This window comes from Lissotriton helveticus, chromosome 4_1 (genome assembly GCF_964261635.1).
Source record: "Lissotriton helveticus chromosome 4_1, aLisHel1.1, whole genome shotgun sequence".
NCBI lineage: Eukaryota > Metazoa > Chordata > Amphibia > Caudata > Salamandridae > Lissotriton > Lissotriton helveticus.
In genome coordinates, this window is record NC_136063.1 from 970970837 (window position 1) to 970991860 (window position 21024).

The 21024-nt window shown below is 32.9% G+C and overlaps 14 non-coding genes across 14 annotated transcripts; all 14 read left to right on the forward strand.

Annotated features, from left to right (window-relative positions):
- The first annotated feature begins 494 nt into the window (after positions 1-494).
- On the forward strand, positions 495-568 carry TRNAI-AAU (transfer RNA isoleucine (anticodon AAU)). The gene has a single exon. It is a non-coding gene; the product is annotated as a tRNA-Ile (tRNA).
- Positions 569-1357: 789 nt separating this feature from the next.
- TRNAI-AAU (transfer RNA isoleucine (anticodon AAU)) lies at positions 1358-1431 on the forward strand. The gene has a single exon. It is a non-coding gene; the product is annotated as a tRNA-Ile (tRNA).
- Positions 1432-2011: 580 nt separating this feature from the next.
- Positions 2012-2085, forward strand: TRNAI-AAU (transfer RNA isoleucine (anticodon AAU)). The gene has a single exon. It is a non-coding gene; the product is annotated as a tRNA-Ile (tRNA).
- A 1444-nt stretch (positions 2086-3529) lies between these two features.
- On the forward strand, positions 3530-3603 carry TRNAS-ACU (transfer RNA serine (anticodon ACU)). The gene has a single exon. It is a non-coding gene; the product is annotated as a tRNA-Ser (tRNA).
- Positions 3604-5045: 1442 nt separating this feature from the next.
- Positions 5046-5119, forward strand: TRNAI-AAU (transfer RNA isoleucine (anticodon AAU)). The gene has a single exon. It is a non-coding gene; the product is annotated as a tRNA-Ile (tRNA).
- A 790-nt stretch (positions 5120-5909) lies between these two features.
- On the forward strand, positions 5910-5983 carry TRNAI-AAU (transfer RNA isoleucine (anticodon AAU)). The gene has a single exon. It is a non-coding gene; the product is annotated as a tRNA-Ile (tRNA).
- Positions 5984-6563: 580 nt separating this feature from the next.
- On the forward strand, positions 6564-6637 carry TRNAI-AAU (transfer RNA isoleucine (anticodon AAU)). The gene has a single exon. It is a non-coding gene; the product is annotated as a tRNA-Ile (tRNA).
- Positions 6638-7426: 789 nt separating this feature from the next.
- On the forward strand, positions 7427-7500 carry TRNAI-AAU (transfer RNA isoleucine (anticodon AAU)). The gene has a single exon. It is a non-coding gene; the product is annotated as a tRNA-Ile (tRNA).
- Positions 7501-10462: 2962 nt separating this feature from the next.
- Positions 10463-10536, forward strand: TRNAI-AAU (transfer RNA isoleucine (anticodon AAU)). Its single transcript has one exon. It is a non-coding gene; the product is annotated as a tRNA-Ile (tRNA).
- A 1444-nt stretch (positions 10537-11980) lies between these two features.
- On the forward strand, positions 11981-12054 carry TRNAI-AAU (transfer RNA isoleucine (anticodon AAU)). The gene has a single exon. It is a non-coding gene; the product is annotated as a tRNA-Ile (tRNA).
- A 2961-nt stretch (positions 12055-15015) lies between these two features.
- On the forward strand, positions 15016-15089 carry TRNAI-AAU (transfer RNA isoleucine (anticodon AAU)). The gene has a single exon. It is a non-coding gene; the product is annotated as a tRNA-Ile (tRNA).
- A 1444-nt stretch (positions 15090-16533) lies between these two features.
- TRNAI-AAU (transfer RNA isoleucine (anticodon AAU)) lies at positions 16534-16607 on the forward strand. Its single transcript has one exon. It is a non-coding gene; the product is annotated as a tRNA-Ile (tRNA).
- A 2962-nt stretch (positions 16608-19569) lies between these two features.
- On the forward strand, positions 19570-19643 carry TRNAI-AAU (transfer RNA isoleucine (anticodon AAU)). The gene has a single exon. It is a non-coding gene; the product is annotated as a tRNA-Ile (tRNA).
- Positions 19644-20223: 580 nt separating this feature from the next.
- On the forward strand, positions 20224-20297 carry TRNAI-AAU (transfer RNA isoleucine (anticodon AAU)). The gene has a single exon. It is a non-coding gene; the product is annotated as a tRNA-Ile (tRNA).
- Positions 20298-21024: the final 727 nt, after the last annotated feature.

The following is a 21024-nucleotide window of genomic DNA, read 5'->3' on the forward strand; positions in this document are numbered from 1 at the left end:
TGGATGGAATCAGTAGCATTTCATCATCTGCTAATTCTTCAAAAGTATTCTATATATTTAGTGAGCCTATTAGTTTAGTCTGTTAGAGCATGAAGTTAAAAACGCAAAGGACATAATTTCAATCAGTCTCCAAGCCAATACTTGAAGCTCCTTTAATGTTGAAAATAGATGTATTTTCTTCTGTATCATGTTTACCTCCATATTTCCTTTGCGCAGAAGCTGATAGAATGATTAGATGAATCAATTGAATATAGGTGATGAATATTTATTTATTGCTAAACCACGTGGAAAAAACGTTAGTGGTTCAAAATTCTAACACTAAGTATGGAAATCTCTTTTGTATTGCAATTTTTTTGAAGTCATATTAGTTTCTTCATGTTGATAATATGAAAGTTAATTCATATTAAACAGCTGAAATTAAGCTTTCCAAATCTCCCGGTTGAAATATCATTAGCAGTGCTTCCTGTGCTGGTCCTCCAGAAGCTGTGCAAATTGGCCTGTTAGCTCAGTTGGTTAGAGCGTGGTGCTAATAACGCCAAGGTCACAGGTTCGATCCCTGTACAGGCCAAGTTTAAATCTTTGAAAAAAGATGAATTTTTCTTGTGTCTCATTTTGGACTGTTTATCTCCTTGGATCAAACGCTGCTTGAAGGATTGGATGAATACATTTGATATAATTATAGAATTAATTACTATTCTTAAAGCACCTGGAATATCTATTAATGGTTCTAAGTTCTAACGCCAAGTAACTATATCTCCTATTTATTGCAATTCATTGAGATCATTTTTGTTTAGTCTTGTTGATAATATATAAAGATACTATGAATGTAAACAGCTGAATATAAGCTTTCCAACTATCCCGGATTAACAATCAGTAGGACTTCATCATCTGCTTCATCTTCAGTAGTATGCTATATATTTAGTGACTCTATTAGCTTAGTCTGTTAGAGCATGAAGTTAAAAACGCCAAGGATATACTTTCAATCAGTCTCCAAGCCAATACTTGATGCTCCTTTAATGTTGAAAATAGATGTATTTTCTACTGTATCATGTTTATCTCTATATTTCCTTTGAGGAGAAGCTGATAAAATGATTAGATGAATCAATTCAATATAGGTGATGAATATTTATTTATTGCTTAACCACATGGAAAAACGTTAATGGTTCTAAGTTCTAACACTAAGTATGAAAATCTCTTTTGTATTGTAATTTTTTTTAAGTCATATTAGTTTCTTCATGTTGATAATATATAACAATAACTTCATGGTAAACTGCTGAAATTAAGCTTTCCAAATCTCCTGGGTTAACTATCATTTGCCCTTCTTCATTTGCTGGACCTCCAGGTAGATGTGCAAAATGGCCTGTTAGCTCAGATGGTTAGAGCGTGGTGCTAATAACGCCAAGGTCACAGGTTCGATCCCTGTACAGGCCAAGTTTAATTGTTTGAACAAAGATGAATTTTTCTTGTGTCTCATTTTGGACTGTTTATCTCCTTGAATCACACGCTGCTTGAAGGATTGGATGGAATCAGTAGCATTTCATCATCTGCTAATTCTTCAAAAGTATTCTATGTATTTAGTGAGCCTATTAGTTTAGTCTGTTAGAGCATGAAGTTAAAAACGCAAAGGACATAATTTCAATCAGTCTCCAAGCAAATACTTGAAGCTCCTTTAATGTTGAAAATAGATTTATTTTCTTCTGTATCATGTTTACCTCCATATTTCCTTTGCGCAGAAGCTGATAGAATGATTAGATGAATCAATTGAATATAGGTGATGAATATTTATTTATTGCTAAACCACGTGGAAAAAACGTTACTGGTTCAAAATTCTAACACTAAGTATGTAAATCTCTTTTGTATTGCAATTTTTTTGAAGTCATATTAGTTTCTTCATGTTGATAATATGAAAGTTAATTCATATTAAACAGCTGAAATTAAGCTTCCCAAATCTCCCGGTTGAACTATCATTAGCACTGCTTCCTGTGCTGGTCCTCCAGAAGATGTGCAAATTGGCCTGTTAGCTCAGTTGGTTAGAGCGTGGTGCTAATAACGCCAAGGTCACAGGTTCGATCCCTGTACAGGCCAAGTTTAATTCTTTGAAAAAAGATTAATTTTTCTTGTGTCTCATTTTGGACTGTTTATCTCCTTGGATCAAACGCTGCTTGAAGGACTGGATGAATACATTTGATATAATTATAGAATTAATTACTATTCTTGAAGCGCCTGGAATATCTATTAATGGTTCTAAGTTCTAACGCCAAGTAACTAAATCTCTTATTTATAGCAATTTATTGAGATCATTTTTGTTTAGTCTTGTTGATAATATATAAAGATACTATGAATGTAAACAGCTGAATATAAGCTTTCCAACTATCCCGGATTAACAATCAGTAGGACTTCATCATCTGCTTCATCTTCAATAGTATGCTATATAATTAGTGACTCTATTAGTTTAGTCTGTTAGAGCATGAAGTTAAAAACGAAAGGGACATACTTTCAATCAGTCTCCAAGCCAATACTTGATGCTCCTTTAATGTTGAAAATAGATGTATTTTCTACTGTATCATGTTTATCTCTATATTTCCTTTGAGGAGAAGCTGATAAAATGATTAGATGAATCAATTCAATATAGGTGATGAATATTTATTTATTGCTTAACCACATGGAAAAAACGTTAATGGTTCTAAGTTCTAACACTAAGTATGAAAATCTCTTTTGTATTGTAATTTTTTTTAAGTCATATTAGTTTCTTCATGTTGATAATATATAACAATAACTTCATGGTAAACTGCTGAAATTAAGCTTTCCAAATATCCTGGGTTAACTATCATTTGCCCTTCTTCATTTGCTGGACCTCCAGGTAGTTGTGCAAAATGACCTGTTAGCTCAGATGGTTAGAGCGTGGTGCTAATAATGCCAAGGTCACAGGTTCGATCCCTGTACAGGCCAAGTTCAATTGTTTGAACCTGGATGAATTTTTCTTGTGTCTCATTTTGGACTGTTAATCTTCTTGAATCACACGCTGCTTGAAGGATTGGATGGAATCAGTAGCATTTCATCATCTGCTAATTCTTCAAAACTATTCTATATATTTAGTGAGCCTATTAGTTTAGTCTGTTAGAGCATGAAGTTAAAAACGCAAAGGACATAATTTCAATCAGTCTCCAAGCCAATATTTGAAGCTCCTTTAATGTTGAAAATAGATGTATTTTCTTCTGTATCATGTTTACCTCTATATTTCCTTTGCGCAGAAGCTGATAGAATGATTAGATGAATCAATTGAATATAGGTGATGAATATTTATTTATTGCTAAACCACGTGGAAAAAACGTTAGTGGTTCAAAATTCTAACACTAAGTATGGAAATCTCTTTTGTATTGCAATTTTTTTGAAGTCATATTAGTTTCTTCATGTTGATAATATGAAAGTTAATTCATATTAAACAGCTGAAATTAAGCTTTCCAAATCTCCCGGTTGAACTATCATTAGCACTGCTTCCTGTGCTGGTCCTCCAGAAGATGTGCAAATTGGCCTTTTAGCTCAGTTGGTTAGAGCGTGGTGCTACTAACGCCAAGGTCACAGGTTCGATCCCTGTACAGGCCAAGTTTAATTCTTTGAAAAAGATTAATTTTTCTTTTGTCTCATTTTGGACTGTTTATCTCCTTGGATCAAACACTGCTTGAAGGACTGGATGAATACATTTGATATAATTATAGAATTAATTACTATTCTTAAAGCGCCTGGAATATCTATTAATGGTTCTAAGTTCTAACGCCAAGTAACTAAATCTCTTATTTATAGCAATTTATTGAGATCATTTTTGTTTAGTCTTGTTGATAATATATAAATATACTATGAATGTAAACAGCTGAATATAAGCTTTCCAACTATCCCGGATTAACAATCAGTAGGACTTCATCATCTGCTTCATCTTCAATAGTATTCTATATATTTAGTGACTCTATTAGTTTAGTCTGTTAGAGCATGAAGTTAAAAACGACAAGGACATACTTTCAATCAGTCTCCAAGCCAATACTTGATGCTCCTTTAATGTTGAAATAGATGTATTTTCTACTGTATCATGTGTATCTCTATATTTCCTTTGAGGAGAAGCTGATAAAATGATTAGATGAATCAATTCAATATAGGTGATGAATATTTATTTATTGCTTAACCACATGGAAAAAACGTTAATGGTTCTAAGTTCTAACACTAAGTATGAAAATCTCTTTTGTATTGTAATTTTTTTTAAGTCATATTAGTTTCTTCATGTTGATAATATATAACAATAACTTCATGGTTAACTGCTGAAATTAAGCTTTCCAAATCTCCTGGGTTAACTATCATTTGCCCTTCTTCATTTGCTGGACCTCCAGGTAGTTGTGCAAAATGACCTGTTAGCTCAGATGGTTAGAGCATGGTGCTAATAACGCCAAGGTCACAGGTTCGATCCCTGTACAGGCAAAGTTCAATTGTTTGAACAAAGATTAATTTTTCTTGTGTCTCATTTTGGACTGTTAATCTTCTTGAATCACACGCTGCTTGAAGGATTGGATGGAATCAGTAGCATTTCATCATCTGCTAATTCTTCAAAAGTATTCTATATATTTAGTGAGCCTATTAGTTTAGTCTGTTAGAGCATTAAGTTAAAAACGCAAAGGACATAATTTCAATCAGTCTCCAAGCCAATATTTGAAGCTCCTTTAATGTTGAAAATAGATGTATTTTCTTCTGTATCATGTTTACCTCCATATTTCCTTTGCGCAGAAGCTGATAGAATGATTAGATGAATCAATTGAATACAGGTGATGAATATTTATTTATTGCTAAACCACGTGGAAAAAACGTTACTGGTTCAAAATTCTAACACTAAGTATGGAAATCTCTTTTGTATTGCAATTTTTTTGAAGTCATATTAGTTTCTTCATGTTGATAATATGAAAGTTAATTCATATTAAACAGCTGAAATTAAGCTTTCCAAATCTCCCGGTTGAACTATCATTAGCACTGCTTCCTGTGCTGGTCCTCCAGAAGATGTGCAAATTGGCCTGTTAGCTCAGTTGGTTAGAGCATGGTGCTAATAACGCCAAGGTCACAGGTTCGATCCCTGTACAGGCCAAGTTTAATTCTTTGAAAAAAGATGAATTTTTCTTGTGTCTCATTTTGGACTGTTTATCTCCTTGGATCAAACGCTGCTTGAAGGATTGGATGAATACATTTGATATAATTATAGAATTAATTACTATTCTTAAAGCGCCTGGAATATCTATTAATGGTTCTAAGTTCTAACGCCAAGTAACTAAATCTTTTATTTATTGCAATTTATTGAGATCATTTTTGTTTAGTCTTGTTGATAATATATAAAGATACTATGAATGTAAACAGCTGAATATAAGCTTTCCAACTATCCCGGATTAACAATCAGTAGGACTTCATCATCTGCTTCATCTTCAATAGTATGCTATATATTTAGTGACTCTATTAGTTTAGTCTGTTAGAGCATGAAGTTAAAAACGACAAGGACATACTTTCAATCAGTCTCCAAACCAATACTTGATGCTCCTTTAATGTTGAAAATAGATGTATTTTCTACTGTATCATGTTTATCTCTATATTTCCTTTGAGGAGAAGCTGATAAAATGATTAGATGAATCAATTCAATATAGGTGATGAATATTTATTTATTGCTTAACCACATGGAAAAAATTTTAATGGTTCCAAGTTCTAACTCTAAGTATGTAAATCTCTTTTGTATTGTAATTTTTTTTAAGTCATATTAGTTTCTTCATGTTGATAATATATAACAATAACTTCATGGTAAACTGCTGAAATTAAGCTTTCCAAATCTCCTGGGTTAACTATCATTTGCCCTTCTTCATATGCTGGACCTCCAGCTAGCTGTGCAAAATGGCCTGTTAGCTCAGATGGTTAGAGCGTGGTGCTAATAACGCCAAGGTCACAGGTTCGATCCCTGTACAGGCCAAGTTTAATTGTTTGAACAAAGATGAATTTTTCTTGTGTCTCATTTTGGACTGTTTATCTCCTTGAATCACACGCTGCTTGAAGGATTGGATGGAATCAGTAGCATTTCATCATCTGCAAATTCTTCAAAAGTATTCTATATATTTATTGAGCCTATTAGTTTAGTCTGTTAGAGCATGAAGTTAAAAACGCAAAGGACATAATTTCAACCAGTCTCCAAGCCAATACTTGATGCTCCTTTAATGTTGAAAATAGATGTATTTTCTTCTGTATCAGGTTTACCTCTATATTTCCTTTGCGCAGAAGCTGATAGAATGATTAGATGAATCAATTGAATACAGGTGATGAATATTTATTTATTGCTAAACCACGTGGAAAAAACTTTACTGGTTCAAAATTCTAACACTAAGTATGGAAATCTCTTTTGTATTGCAATTTTTTTGAAGTCATATTAGTTTCTTCATGTTGATAATATGAAAGTTAATTCATATTAAACAGCTGAAATTAAGCTTTCCAAATCTCCCGGTTGAACTATCATTAGCACTGCTTCCTGTGCTGGTCCTCCTGAAGATGTGCAAATTGGCCTGTTAGCTCAGTTGGTTAGAGCGTGGTGCTAATAACGCCAAGGTCACAGGTTCGATCCCTGTACAGGCCAAGTTTAATTCTTTGAAAAAAGATGAATTTTTCTTGTGTCTCATTTTGTACTGTTTATCTCCTTGGATCAAACGCTGCTTGAAGGATTGGATGAATACATTTGATATAATTATAGAATTAATTACTATTCTTAAAGCGCCTGGAATATCTATTAATGGTTCTAAGTTCTAACGCCAAGTAACTAAATCTCTTATTTATAGCAATTTAGTGAGATCATTTTTGTTTAGTCTTGTTGATAATATATAAAGATACTATGAATGTAAACAGCTGAATATAAGCTTTCCAACTATCCCGGATTAACAATCAGTAGGACTTCATCATCTGCTTCATCTTCAGTAGTATGCTATATATTTAGTGACTCTATTAGTTTAGTCTGTTAGAGCATGAAGTTGAAAACGCCAAGGACATACTTTCAATCAGTCTCCAAGCCTATACTTGATGCTCCTTTAATGTTGAAAACAGATGTATTTTCTACTGTATCATGTTTATCTCTATATTTCCTTTGAGGAGAAGCTGATAAAATGATTAGATGAATCAATTCAATATAGGTGATGAATATTTATTTATTGCTTAACCACATGGAAAAAACGTTAATGTTCTAAGTTCTAACACTAAGTATGAAAATCTCTTTTGTATTGTAATTTTTTTTAAGTCATATTAGTTTCTTCATGTTGATAATATATAACAATAACTTCATGGTAAACTGCTGAAATTAAGCTTTCCAAATCTCCTGGGTTAACTATCATTTGCCCTTCTTCATTTGCTGGACCTCCAGGTAGTTGTGCAAAATGGCCTGTTAGCTCAGATGGTTAGAGCGTGGTGCTAATAACGCCAAGGTCACAGGTTCGATCCCTGTACAGGCCAAGTTCAATTGTTTGAAAAAAGATTAATTTTTCTAGTGTCTCATTTTGGACTGTTTATCTCCTTGAATCACACGCTGCTTGAAGGATTGGATGGAATCAGTAGCATTTCATCATCTGCTATTTCTTCAAAAGTATTCTATATATTTAGTGAGCCTATTAGTTTAGTCTGTTAGAGCATGAAGTTAAAAACGCAAAGGACATAATTTCAATCAGTCTCCAAGCAAATACTTGATTCTCCTTTAATGTTGAAAATAGATGTATTTTCTACTGTATCATGTTTACCTCTATATTTCCTTTGCGCAGAAGCTGATAGAATGATTAGATGAATCAATTGAATATAGTTGATGAATATTTATTTATTGCTAAACCACGTGGAAAAAACGTTAGTGGTTCAAAATTCTAACACTAAGTGTGGAAATCTCTTTTGTATTGCAATTTTTTTGAAGTCATATTAGTTTCTTCATGTTGATAATATGAAAGTTAATTCATATTAAACAGCTGAAATTAAGCTTTCCAAATCTCCCGGTTGAACTATCATTAGCACTGCTTCGTGTGCTGGTCCTCCAGAAGATGTGCAAATTGGCCTTTTAGCTCAGTTGGTTAGAGCGTGGTGCTAATAATGCCAAGGTCACAGGTTCGATCCCTGTACAGGCCAAGTTTAATTCTTTGAAAAAAGATAAATTTTTCTTGTGTCTCATTTTGGACTGTTTATCTCCTTGGATCAAACGCTGCTTGAAGGACTGGATGAATACATTTAATATAATTATAGAATTAATTACTATTCTTAAAGCGCTTGGAATATCTATTAATGGTTCTAAGTTCTAACACCAAGTAACTAAATCTCTTATTTATAGCAATTTATTGGGATCATTTTTGTTTAGTCTTGTTGATAATATATAAAGATACTATGAATGTAAACAGCTGAATATAAGCTTTCCAACTATCCCGGATTAACAATCAGTAGGACTTCATCATCTGCTTCATCTTCAATAGTATGCTATATATTTAGTGACTCTATTAGTTTAGTCTGTTAGAGCATGAAGTTAAAAACGACAAGGACATACTTTCAATCAGTCTCCAAACCAATACTTGATGCTCCTTTAATGTTGAAAATAGATGTATTTTCTACTGTATCATGTTTATCTCTATATTTCCTTTGAGGAGAAGCTGATAAAATGATTAGATGAATCAATTCAATATAGGTGATGAATATTTATTTATTGCTTAACCACATGGAAAAAATTTTAATGGTTCTAAGTTCTAACACTAAGTATGTAAATCTCTTTTGTATTGTAATTTTTTTTAAGTCATATTAGTTTCTTCATGTTGATAATATATAACAATAACTTCATGGTAAACTGCTGAAATTAAGCTTTCCAAATCTCCTGGGTTAACGATCATTTGCCCTTCTTCATATGCTGGACCTCCAGCTAGCTCTGCAAAATGGCCTGTTAGCTCAGATGGTTAGAGCGTGGTGCTAATAACGCCAAGGTCACAGGTTCGATCCCTGTGCAGGCCAAGTTTAATTGTTGGAACAAAGATGAATTTTTCTTGTGTCTCATTTTGGACTGTTTATCTCCTTGAATCACACGCTGCTTGAAGGATTGGATGGAATCAGTAGCATTTCATCATCTGCAAATTCTTCAAAAGTATTCTATATATTTAGTGAGCCTATTAGTTTAGTCTGTTAGAGCATGAAGTTAAAAACGCAAAGGACATAATTTCAATCAGTCTCCAAGCCAATACTTGATGCTCCTTTAATGTTGAAAATAGATGTATTTTCTTCTGTATCATGTTTACCTCCATATTTCCTTTGCGCAGAAGCTGATAGAATGATTAGATGAATCAATTGAATATAGGTGATGAATATTTATTTATTGCTAAACCACGTGGAAAAAACGTTACTGGTTCAAAATTCTAACACTAAGTATGGAAATCTCTTTTGTATTGCAATTTTTTTGAAGTCATATTAGTTTCTTCATGTTGATAATATGAAAGTTAATTCATATTAAACAGCTGAAATTAAGCTTTCCAAATCTCCCGGTTGAACTATCATTAGCACTGCTTCCTGTGCTGGTCCTCCAGAAGATGTGCAAATTGGGCCGTTAGCTCAGTTGGTTAGTGCGTGGTGCTAATAACGCCAAGGTCACAGGTTCGATCCCTGTACAGGCCAAGTTTAATTCTTTGAAAAAAGATGAATATTTCTTGTGTCTCATTTTGGACTGTTTATCTCCTTGGATCAAACGCTGCTTGAAGGATTGGATGAATACATTTGACATATTTATAGAATTAATTACTATTCTTAAAGCGCCTGGAATATCTATTAATGGTTCTAAGTTCTAACGCCAAGTAACTAAATATTTTATTTATTGCAATTTATTGAGATCATTTTTGTTTAGTCTTGTTGATAATATATAAAGATACTATGAATGTAAACAGCTGAATATAAGCTTTCCAACTATCCCGGATTAACAATCAGTAGGACTTCATCATCTGCTTCATCTTCAATAGTATGCTATATATTTAGTGACTCTATTAGTTTAGTCTGTTAGAGCATGAAGTTAAAAACGACAAGGACATACTTTCAATCAGTCTCCAAACCAATACTTGATGCTCCTTTAATGTTGAAAATAGATGTATTTTCTACTGTATCATGTTTATCTCTATATTTCCTTTGAGGAGAAGCTGATAAAATGATTAGATGAATCAATTCAATATAGGTGATGAATATTTATTTATTGCTTAACCACATGGAAAAAAATTTAATGGTTCTAAGTTCTAACACTAAGTATGTAAATCTCTTTTGTATTGTAATTTTTTTTAAGTCATATTAGTTTCTTCATGTTGATAATATATCACAATAACTTCATGGTAAACTGCTGAAATTAAGCTTTCCAAATCTCCTGGGTTAACTATCATTTGCCTTTCTTCATATGCTGGACCTCCAGCTAGCTGTGCAAAATGGCCTGTTAGCTCAGATGGTTAGAGCGTGGTGCTAATAACGCCAAGGTCACAGGTTCGATCCCTGTACAGGCCAAGTTTAATTGTTTGAACAAAGATGAATTTTTCTTGTGTCTCATTTTGGACTGTTTATCTCCTTGAATCACACGCTGCTTGAAGGATTGGATGGAATCAGTAGCATTTCATCATCTGCAAATTCTTCAAAAGTATTCTATATATTTATTAAACCTATTAGTTTAGTCTGTTAGAGCATGAAGTTAAAAACACAAAGGACATAATTTCAACCAGTCTCCAAGCCAATACTTGATGCTCCTTTAATGTTGAAAATAGATGTATTTTCTTCTGTATCATGTTTACCTCCATATTTCCTTTGCGCAGAAGCTGATAGAATGATTAGATGAATCAATTGAATATAGGTGATGAATATTTATTTATTGCTAAACCACGTGGAAAAAACGTTACTGGTTCAAAATTCTAACACTAAGTATGGAAATCTCTTTTGTATTGCAATTTTTTTGAAGTCATATTAGTTTCTTCATGTTGATAATATGAAAGTTAATTCATATTAAACAGCTGAAATTAAGCTTTCCAAATCTCCCGGTTGAACTATCATTAGCACTGCTTCCTGTGCTGGTCCTCCAGAAGATGTGCAAATTGGGCCGTTAGCTCAGTTGGTTAGTGCGTGGTGCTAATAACGCCAAGGTCACAGGTTCGATCCCTGTACAGGCCAAGTTTAATTCTTTGAAAAAAGATGAATATTTCTTGTGTCTCATTTTGGACTGTTTATCTCCTTGGATCAAACGCTGCTTGAAGGATTGGATGAATACATTTGACATATTTATAGAATTAATTACTATTCTTAAAGCGCCTGGAATATCTATTAATGGTTCTAAGTTCTAACGCCAAGTAACTAAATATTTTATTTATTGCAATTTATTGAGATCATTTTTGTTTAGTCTTGTTGATAATATATAAAGATACTATGAATGTAAACAGCTGAATATAAGCTTTCCAACTATCCCGGATTAACAATCAGTAGGACTTCATCATCTGCTTCATCTTCAATAGTATGCTATATATTTAGTGACTCTATTAGTTTAGTCTGTTAGAGCATGAAGTTAAAAACGACAAGGACATACTTTCAATCAGTCTCCAAACCAATACTTGATGCTCCTTTAATGTTGAAAATAGATGTATTTTCTACTGTATCATGTTTATCTCTATATTTCCTTTGAGGAGAAGCTGATAAAATGATTAGATGAATCAATTCAATATAGGTGATGAATATTTATTTATTGCTTAACCACATGGAAAAAAATTTAATGGTTCTAAGTTCTAACACTAAGTATGTAAATCTCTTTTGTATTGTAATTTTTTTTAAGTCATATTAGTTTCTTCATGTTGATAATATATCACAATAACTTCATCGTAAACTGCTGAAATTAAGCTTTCCAAATCTCCTGGGTTAACTATCATTTGCCTTTCTTCATATGCTGGACCTCCAGCTAGCTGTGCAAAATGGCCTGTTAGCTCAGATGGTTAGAGCGTGGTGCTAATAACGCCAAGGTCACAGGTTCGATCCCTGTACAGGCCAAGTTTAATTGTTTGAACAAAGATGAATTTTTCTTGTGTCTCATTTTGGACTGTTTATCTCCTTGAATCACACGCTGCTTGAAGGATTGGATGGAATCAGTAGCATTTCATCATCTGCAAATTCTTCAAAAGTATTCTATATATTTATTAAACCTATTAGTTTAGTCTGTTAGAGCATGAAGTTAAAAACACAAAGGACATAATTTCAACCAGTCTCCAAGCCAATACTTGATGCTCCTTTAATGTTGAAAATAGATGTATTTTCTACTGTATCATGTTTACCTCTATATTTCCTTTGCGCAGAAGCTGATAGAATGATTAGATGAATCAATTGAATATAGTTGATGAATATTTATTTATTGCTAAACCACGTGGAAAAAACGTTAGTGGTTCAAAATTCTAACACTAAGTGTGGAAATCTCTTTTGTATTGCAATTTTTTTGAAGTCATATTAGTTTCTTCATGTTGATAATATGAAAGTTAATTCATATTAAACAGCTGAAATTAAGCTTTCCAAATCTCCCGGTTGAACTATCATTAGCACTGCTTCGTGTGCTGGTCCTCCAGAAGATGTGCAAATTGGCCTTTTAGCTCAGTTGGTTAGAGCGTGGTGCTAATAATGCCAAGGTCACAGGTTCGATCCCTGTACAGGCCAAGTTTAATTCTTTGAAAAAAGATAAATTTTTCTTGTGTCTCATTTTGGACTGTTTATCTCCTTGGATCAAACGCTGCTTGAAGGACTGGATGAATACATTTAATATAATTATAGAATTAATTACTATTCTTAAAGCGCTTGGAATATCTATTAATGGTTCTAAGTTCTAACACCAAGTAACTAAATCTCTTATTTATAGCAATTTATTGGGATCATTTTTGTTTAGTCTTGTTGATAATATATAAAGATACTATGAATGTAAACAGCTGAATATAAGCTTTCCAACTATCCCGGATTAACAATCAGTAGGACTTCATCATCTGCTTCATCTTCAATAGTATGCTATATATTTAGTGACTCTATTAGTTTAGTCTGTTAGAGCATGAAGTTAAAAACGACAAGGACATACTTTCAATCAGTCTCCAAACCAATACTTGATGCTCCTTTAATGTTGAAAATAGATGTATTTTCTACTGTATCATGTTTATCTCTATATTTCCTTTGAGGAGAAGCTGATAAAATGATTAGATGAATCAATTCAATATAGGTGATGAATATTTATTTATTGCTTAACCACATGGAAAAAATTTTAATGGTTCTAAGTTCTAACACTAAGTATGTAAATCTCTTTTGTATTGTAATTTTTTTAAGTCATATTAGTTTCTTCATGTTGATAATATATAACAATAACTTCATGGTAAACTGCTGAAATTAAGCTTTCCAAATCTCCTGGGTTAACGATCATTTGCCCTTCTTCATATGCTGGACCTCCAGCTAGCTCTGCAAAATGGCCTGTTAGCTCAGATGGTTAGAGCGTGGTGCTAATAACGCCAAGGTCACAGGTTCGATCCCTGTGCAGGCCAAGTTTAATTGTTGGAACAAAGATGAATTTTTCTTGTGTCTCATTTTGGACTGTTTATCTCCTTGAATCACACGCTGCTTGAAGGATTGGATGGAATCAGTAGCATTTCATCATCTGCAAATTCTTCAAAAGTATTCTATATATTTAGTGAGCCTATTAGTTTAGTCTGTTAGAGCATGAAGTTAAAAACGCAAAGGACATAATTTCAATCAGTCTCCAAGCCAATACTTGATGCTCCTTTAATGTTGAAAATAGATGTATTTTCTTCTGTATCATGTTTACCTCCATATTTCCTTTGCGCAGAAGCTGATAGAATGATTAGATGAATCAATTGAATATAGGTGATGAATATTTATTTATTGCTAAACCACGTGGAAAAAACGTTACTGGTTCAAAATTCTAACACTAAGTATGGAAATCTCTTTTGTATTGCAATTTTTTTGAAGTCATATTAGTTTCTTCATGTTGATAATATGAAAGTTAATTCATATTAAACAGCTGAAATTAAGCTTTCCAAATCTCCCGGTTGAACTATCATTAGCACTGCTTCCTGTGCTGGTCCTCCAGAAGATGTGCAAATTGGGCCGTTAGCTCAGTTGGTTAGTGCGTGGTGCTAATAACGCCAAGGTCACAGGTTCGATCCCTGTACAGGCCAAGTTTAATTCTTTGAAAAAAGATGAATATTTCTTGTGTCTCATTTTGGACTGTTTATCTCCTTGGATCAAACGCTGCTTGAAGGATTGGATGAATACATTTGACATATTTATAGAATTAATTACTATTCTTAAAGCGCCTGGAATATCTATTAATGGTTCTAAGTTCTAACGCCAAGTAACTAAATCTTTTATTTATTGCAATTTATTGAGATCATTTTTGTTTAGTCTTGTTGATAATATATAAAGATACTATGAATGTAAACAGCTGAATATAAGCTTTCCAACTATCCCGGATTAACAATCAGTAGGACTTCATCATCTGCTTCATCTTCAATAGTATGCTATATATTTAGTGACTCTATTAGTTTAGTCTGTTAGAGCATGAAGTTAAAAACGACAAGGACATACTTTCAATCAGTCTCCAAACCAATACTTGATGCTCCTTTAATGTTGAAAATAAATGTATTTTCTACTGTATCATGTTTATCTCTATATTTCCTTTGAGGAGAAGCTGATAAAATGATTAGATGAATCAATTCAATATAGGTGATGAATATTTATTTATTGCTTAACCACATGGAAAAAAATTTAATGGTTCTAAGTTCTAACACTAAGTATGTAAATCTCTTTTGTATTGTAATTTTTTTTAAGTCATATTAGTTTCTTCATGTTGATAATATATCACAATAACTTCATGGTAAACTGCTGAAATTAAGCTTTCCAAATCTCCTGGGTTAACTATCATTTGCCTTTCTTCATATGCTGGACCTCCAGCTAGCTGTGCAAAATGGCCTGTTAGCTCAGATGGTTAGAGCGTGGTGCTAATAACGCCAAGGTCACAGGTTCGATCCCTGTACAGGCCAAGTTTAATTGTTTGAACAAAGATGAATTTTTCTTGTGTCTCATTTTGGACTGTTTATCTCCTTGAATCACACGCTGCTTGAAGGATTGGATGGAATCAGTAGCATTTCATCATCTGCAAATTCTTCAAAAGTATTCTATATATTTATTAAACCTATTAGTTTAGTCTGTTAGAGCATGAAGTTAAAAACACAAAGGACATAATTTCAACCAGTCTCCAAGCCAATACTTGATGCTCCTTTAATGTTAAAAATAGATGTATTTTCTACTGTATCATGTTTACCTCTATATTTCCTTTGCGCAGAAGCTGATAGAATGATTAGATGAATCAATTGAATATAGTTGATGAATATTTATTTATTGCTAAACCACGTGGAAAAAACGTTAGTGGTTCAAAATTCTAACACTAAGTGTGGAAATCTCTTTTGTATTGCAATTTTTTTGAAGTCATATTAGTTTCTTCATGTTGATAATATGAAAGTTAATTCATATTAAACAGCTGAAATTAAGCTTTCCAAATCTCCCGGTTGAACTATCATTAGCACTGCTTCGTGTGCTGGTCCTCCAGAAGATGTGCAAATTGGCCTTTTAGCTCAGTTGGTTAGAGCGTGGTGCTAATAATGCCAAGGTCACAGGTTCGATCCCTGTACAGGCCAAGTTTAATTCTTTGAAAAAAGATAAATTTTTCTTGTGTCTCATTTTGGACTGTTTATCTCCTTGGATCAAACGCTGCTTGAAGGACTGGATGAATACATTTAATATAATTATAGAATTAATTACTATTCTTAAAGCGCTTGGAATATCTATTAATGGTTCTAAGTTCTAACACCAAGTAACTAAATCTCTTATTTATAGCAATTTATTGGGATCATTTTTGTTTAGTCTTGTTGATAATATATAAAGATACTATGAATGTAAACAGCTGAATATAAGCTTTCCAACTATCCCGGATTAACAATCAGTAGGACTTCATCATCTGCTTCATCTTCAATAGTATGCTATATATTTAGTGACTCTATTAGTTTAGTCTGTTAGAGCATGAAGTTAAAAACGACAAGGACATACTTTCAATCAGTCTCCAAACCAATACTTGATGCTCCTTTAATGTTGAAAATAGATGTATTTTCTACTGTATCATGTTTATCTCTATATTTCCTTTGAGGAGAAGCTGATAAAATGATTAGATGAATCAATTCAACATAGGTGATGAATATTTATTTATTGCTTAACCACATGGAAAATTTTTTAATGGTTCTAAGTTCTAACACTAAGTATGTAAATCTCTTTTGTATTGTAATTTTTTTTAAGTCATATTAGTTTCTTCATGTTGATAATATATAACAATAACTTCATGGTAAACTGCTGAAATTAAGCTTTCCAAATCTCCTGGGTTAACTATCATTTGCCCTTCTTCATATGCTGGACCTCCAGCTAGCTCTGCAAAATGGCCTGTTAGCTCAGATGGTTAGAGCGTGGTGCTAATAACGCCAAGGTCACAGGTTCGATCCCTGTACAGGCCAAGTTTAATTGTTTGAACAAAGATGAATTTTTCTTGTGTCTCATTTTGGACTGTTTATCTCCTTGAATCACACGCTGCTTGAAGGATTGGATGGAATCAGTAGCATTTCATCATCTGCAAATTCTTCAAAAGTATTCTATATATTTAGTGAGCCTATTAGTTTAGTCTGTTAGAGCATGAAGTTAAAAACGCAAAGGACATAATTTCAATCAGTCTCCAAGCCAATACTTGATGCTCCTTTAATGTTGAAAATAGATGTATTTTCTTCTGTATCATGTTTACCTCCATATTTCCTTTGCGCAGAAGCTGATAGAATGATTAGATGAATCAATTGAATATAGGTGATGAATATTTATTTATTGCTAAACCACGTGGAAAAAACGTTACTGGTTCAAAATTCTAACACTAAGTATGGAAATCTCTTTTGTATTGCAATTTTTTTGAAGTCATATTAGTTTCTTCATGTTGATAATATGAAAGTTAATTCATATTAAACAGCTGAAATTAAGCTTTCCAAATCTCCCGGTTGAACTATCATTAGCACTGCTTCGTGTGCTGGTCCTCCAGAAGATGTGCAAATTGGCCTTTTAGCTCAGTTGGTTAGAGCGTGGTGCTAATAATGCCAAGGTCACAGGTTCGATCCCTGTACAGGCCAAGTTTAATTCTTTGAAAAAAGATTAATTTTTCTTGTGTCTCATTTTGGACTGTTTATCTCCTTGGATCAAACGCTGCTTGAAGGACTGGATGAATACATTTAATATAATTATAGAATTAATTACTATTCTTAAAGCGCTTGGAATATCTATTAATGGTTCTAAGTTCTAACGCCAAGTAACTAAATCTCTTATTTATAGCAATTTATTGGGATCATTTTTGTTTAGTCTTGTTGATAATATATAAAGATACTATGAATGTAAACAGCTGAATATAAGCTTTCCAACTATCCCGGATTAACAATCAGTAGGACTTCATCATCTGCTTCATCTTCAATAGTATGCTATATATTTAGTGACTCTATTAGTTTAGTCTGTTAGAGCATGAAGTTAAAAACGACAAGGACATACTTTCAATCAGTCTCCAAACCAATACTTGATGCTCCTTTAATGTTGAAAATAGATGTATTTTCTACTGTATCATGTTTATCTCTATATTTCCTTTGAGGAGAAGCTGATAAAATGATTAGATGAATCAATTCAATATAGGTGATGAATATTTATTTATTGCTTAACCACATGGAAAAAATTTTAATGGTTCTAAGTTCTAACACTAAGTATGTAAATCTCTTTTGTATTGTAATTTTTTTTAAGTCATATTAGTTTCTTCATGTTGATAATATATAATAATAACTTCATGGTAAACTGCTGAAATTAAGCTTTCCAAATCTCCTGGGTTTACGATCATTTGCCCTTCTTCATATGCTGGACCTCCAGCTAGCTCTGCAAAATGGCCTGTTAGCTCAGATGGTTAGAGCGTGGTGCTAATAACGCCAAGGTCACAGGTTCGATCCCTGTGCAGGCCAAGTTTAATTGTTGGAACAAAGATAAATTTTTCTTGTGTCTCATTTTGGACTGTTTATCTCCTTGAATCACACGCTGCTTGAAGGATTGGATGGAATCAGTAGCATTTCATCATCTGCAAATTCTTCAAAAGTATTCTATATATTTAGTGAGCCTATTAGTTTAGTCTGTTAGAGCATGAAGTTAAAAACGCAAAGGACATAATTTCAATCAGTCTCCAAGCCAATACTTGATGCTCCTTTAATGTTGAAAATAGATGTATTTTCTTCTGTATCATGTTTACCTCCATATTTCCTTTGCGCAGAAGCTGATAGAATGATTAGATGAATCAATTGAATATAGGTGATGAATATTTATTTATTGCTAAACCACGTGGAAAAAACGTTACTGGTTCAAAATTCTAACACTAAGTATGGAAATCTCTTTTGTATTGCAATTTTTTTGAAGTCATATTAGTTTCTTCATGTTGATAATATGAAAGTTAATTCATATTAAACAGCTGAAATTAAGCTTTCCAAATCTCCCGGTTGAACTATCATTAGCACTGCTTCCTGTGCTGGTCCTCCAGAAGATGTGCAAATTGGGCCGTTAGCTCAGTTGGTTAGTGCGTGGTGCTAATAACGCCAAGGTCACAGGTTCGATCCCTGTACAGGCCAAGTTTAATTCTTTGAAAAAAGATGAATATTTCTTGTGTCTCATTTTGGACTGTTTATCTCCTTGGATCAAACGCTGCTTGAAGGATTGGATGAATACATTTGACATATTTATAGAATTAATTACTATTCTTAAAGCGCCTGGAATATCTATTAATGGTTCTAAGTTCTAACGCCAAGTAACTAAATCTTTTATTTATTGCAATTTATTGAGATCATTTTTGTTTAGTCTTGTTGATAATATATAAAGATACTATGAATGTAAACAGCTGAATATAAGCTTTCCAACTATCCCGGATTAACAATCAGTAGGACTTCATCATCTGCTTCATCTTCAATAGTATGCTATATATTTAGTGACTCTATTAGTTTAGTCTGTTAGAGCATGAAGTTAAAAACGACAAGGACATACTTTCAATCAGTCTCCAAACCAATACTTGATGCTCCTTTAATGTTGAAAATAGATGTATTTTCTACTGTATCATGTTTATCTCTATATTTCCTTTGAGGAGAAGCTGATAAAATGATTAGATGAATCAATTCAATATAGGTGATGAATATTTATTTATTGCTTAACCACATGGAAAAAAATTTAATGGTTCTAAGTTCTAACACTAAGTATGTAAATCTCTTTTGTATTGTAATTTTTTTTAAGTCATATTAGTTTCTTCATGTTGATAATATATCACAATAACTTCATGGTAAACTGCTGAAATTAAGCTTTCCAAATCTCCTGGGTTAACTATCATTTGCCTTTCTTCATATGCTGGACCTCCAGCTAGCTGTGCAAAATGGCCTGTTAGCTCAGATGGTTAGAGCGTGGTGCTAATAACGCCAAGGTCACAGGTTCGATCCCTGTACAGGCCAAGTTTAATTGTTTGAACAAAGATGAATTTTTCTTGTGTCTCATTTTGGACTGTTTATCTCCTTGAATCACACGCTGCTTGAAGGATTGGATGGAATCAGTAGCATTTCATCATCTGCAAATTCTTCAAAAGTATTCTATATATTTATTAAACCTATTAGTTTAGTCTGTTAGAGCATGAAGTTAAAAACACAAAGGACATAATTTCAACCAGTCTCCAAGCCAATACTTGATGCTCCTTTAATGTTGAAAATAGATGTATTTTCTTCTGTATCATGTTTACCTCCATATTTCCTTTGCGCAGAAGCTGATAGAATGATTAGATGAATCAATTGAATATAGGTGATGAATATTTATTTATTGCTAAACCACGTGGAAAAAACGTTACTGGTTCAAAATTCTAACACTAAGTATGGAAATCTCTTTTGTATTGCAATTTTTTTGAAGTCATATTAGTTTCTTCATGTTGATAATATGAAAGTTAATTCATATTAAACAGCTGAAATTAAGCTTTCCAAATCTCCCGGTTGAACTATCATTAGCACTGCTTCCTGTGCTGGTCCTCCAGAAGATGTGCAAATTGGCCTGTTAGCTCAGTTGGTTAGAGCGTGGTGCTAATAACGCCAAGGTCACAGGTTCGATCCCTGTACAGGCCAAGTTTAATGCTTTGAAAAAAGATGAATATTTCTTGTGTCTCATTTTGGACTGTTTATCTCCTTGGATCAAACGCTGCTTGAAGGATTGGATGAATACATTTGATATATTTATAGAATTAATTACTATTCTTAAAGCGCCTGGAATATCTATTAATGGTTCTAAGTTCTAACGCCAAGTAACTAAATCTTTTATTTATTGCAATTTATTGAGATCATTTTTGTTTAGTCTTGTTGATAATATATAAAGATACTATGAATGTAAACAGCTGAATATAAGCTTTCCAACTATCCCGGATTAACAATCAGTAGGACTTCATCATCTGCTTCATCTTCAATAGTATGCTATATATTTAGTGACTCTATTAGTTTAGTCTGTTAGAGCATGAAGTTAAAAACGCCAAGGACATACTTTCAATCAGTCTCCAAGCCAATACTTGATGCTCCTTTAATGTTGAAAATAGATGTATTTTCTACTCTATCATGTTTATCTCTATATTTCCTTTGAGGAGAAGCTGATAAAATGATTAGAAGAATCAATTCAATATAGGTGATGAATATTTTTTTATTGCTTAACCACATGAAAAAAACGTTAATGGTTCTAAGTTCTAACACTAAGTATGAAAATCTCTTTTGTATTGTATTTTTTTTTAAGTCATATTAGTTTCTTCATGTTGATAATATATAACAATAACTTCATGGTAAACTGCTGAAATTAAGTTTTCCAAAT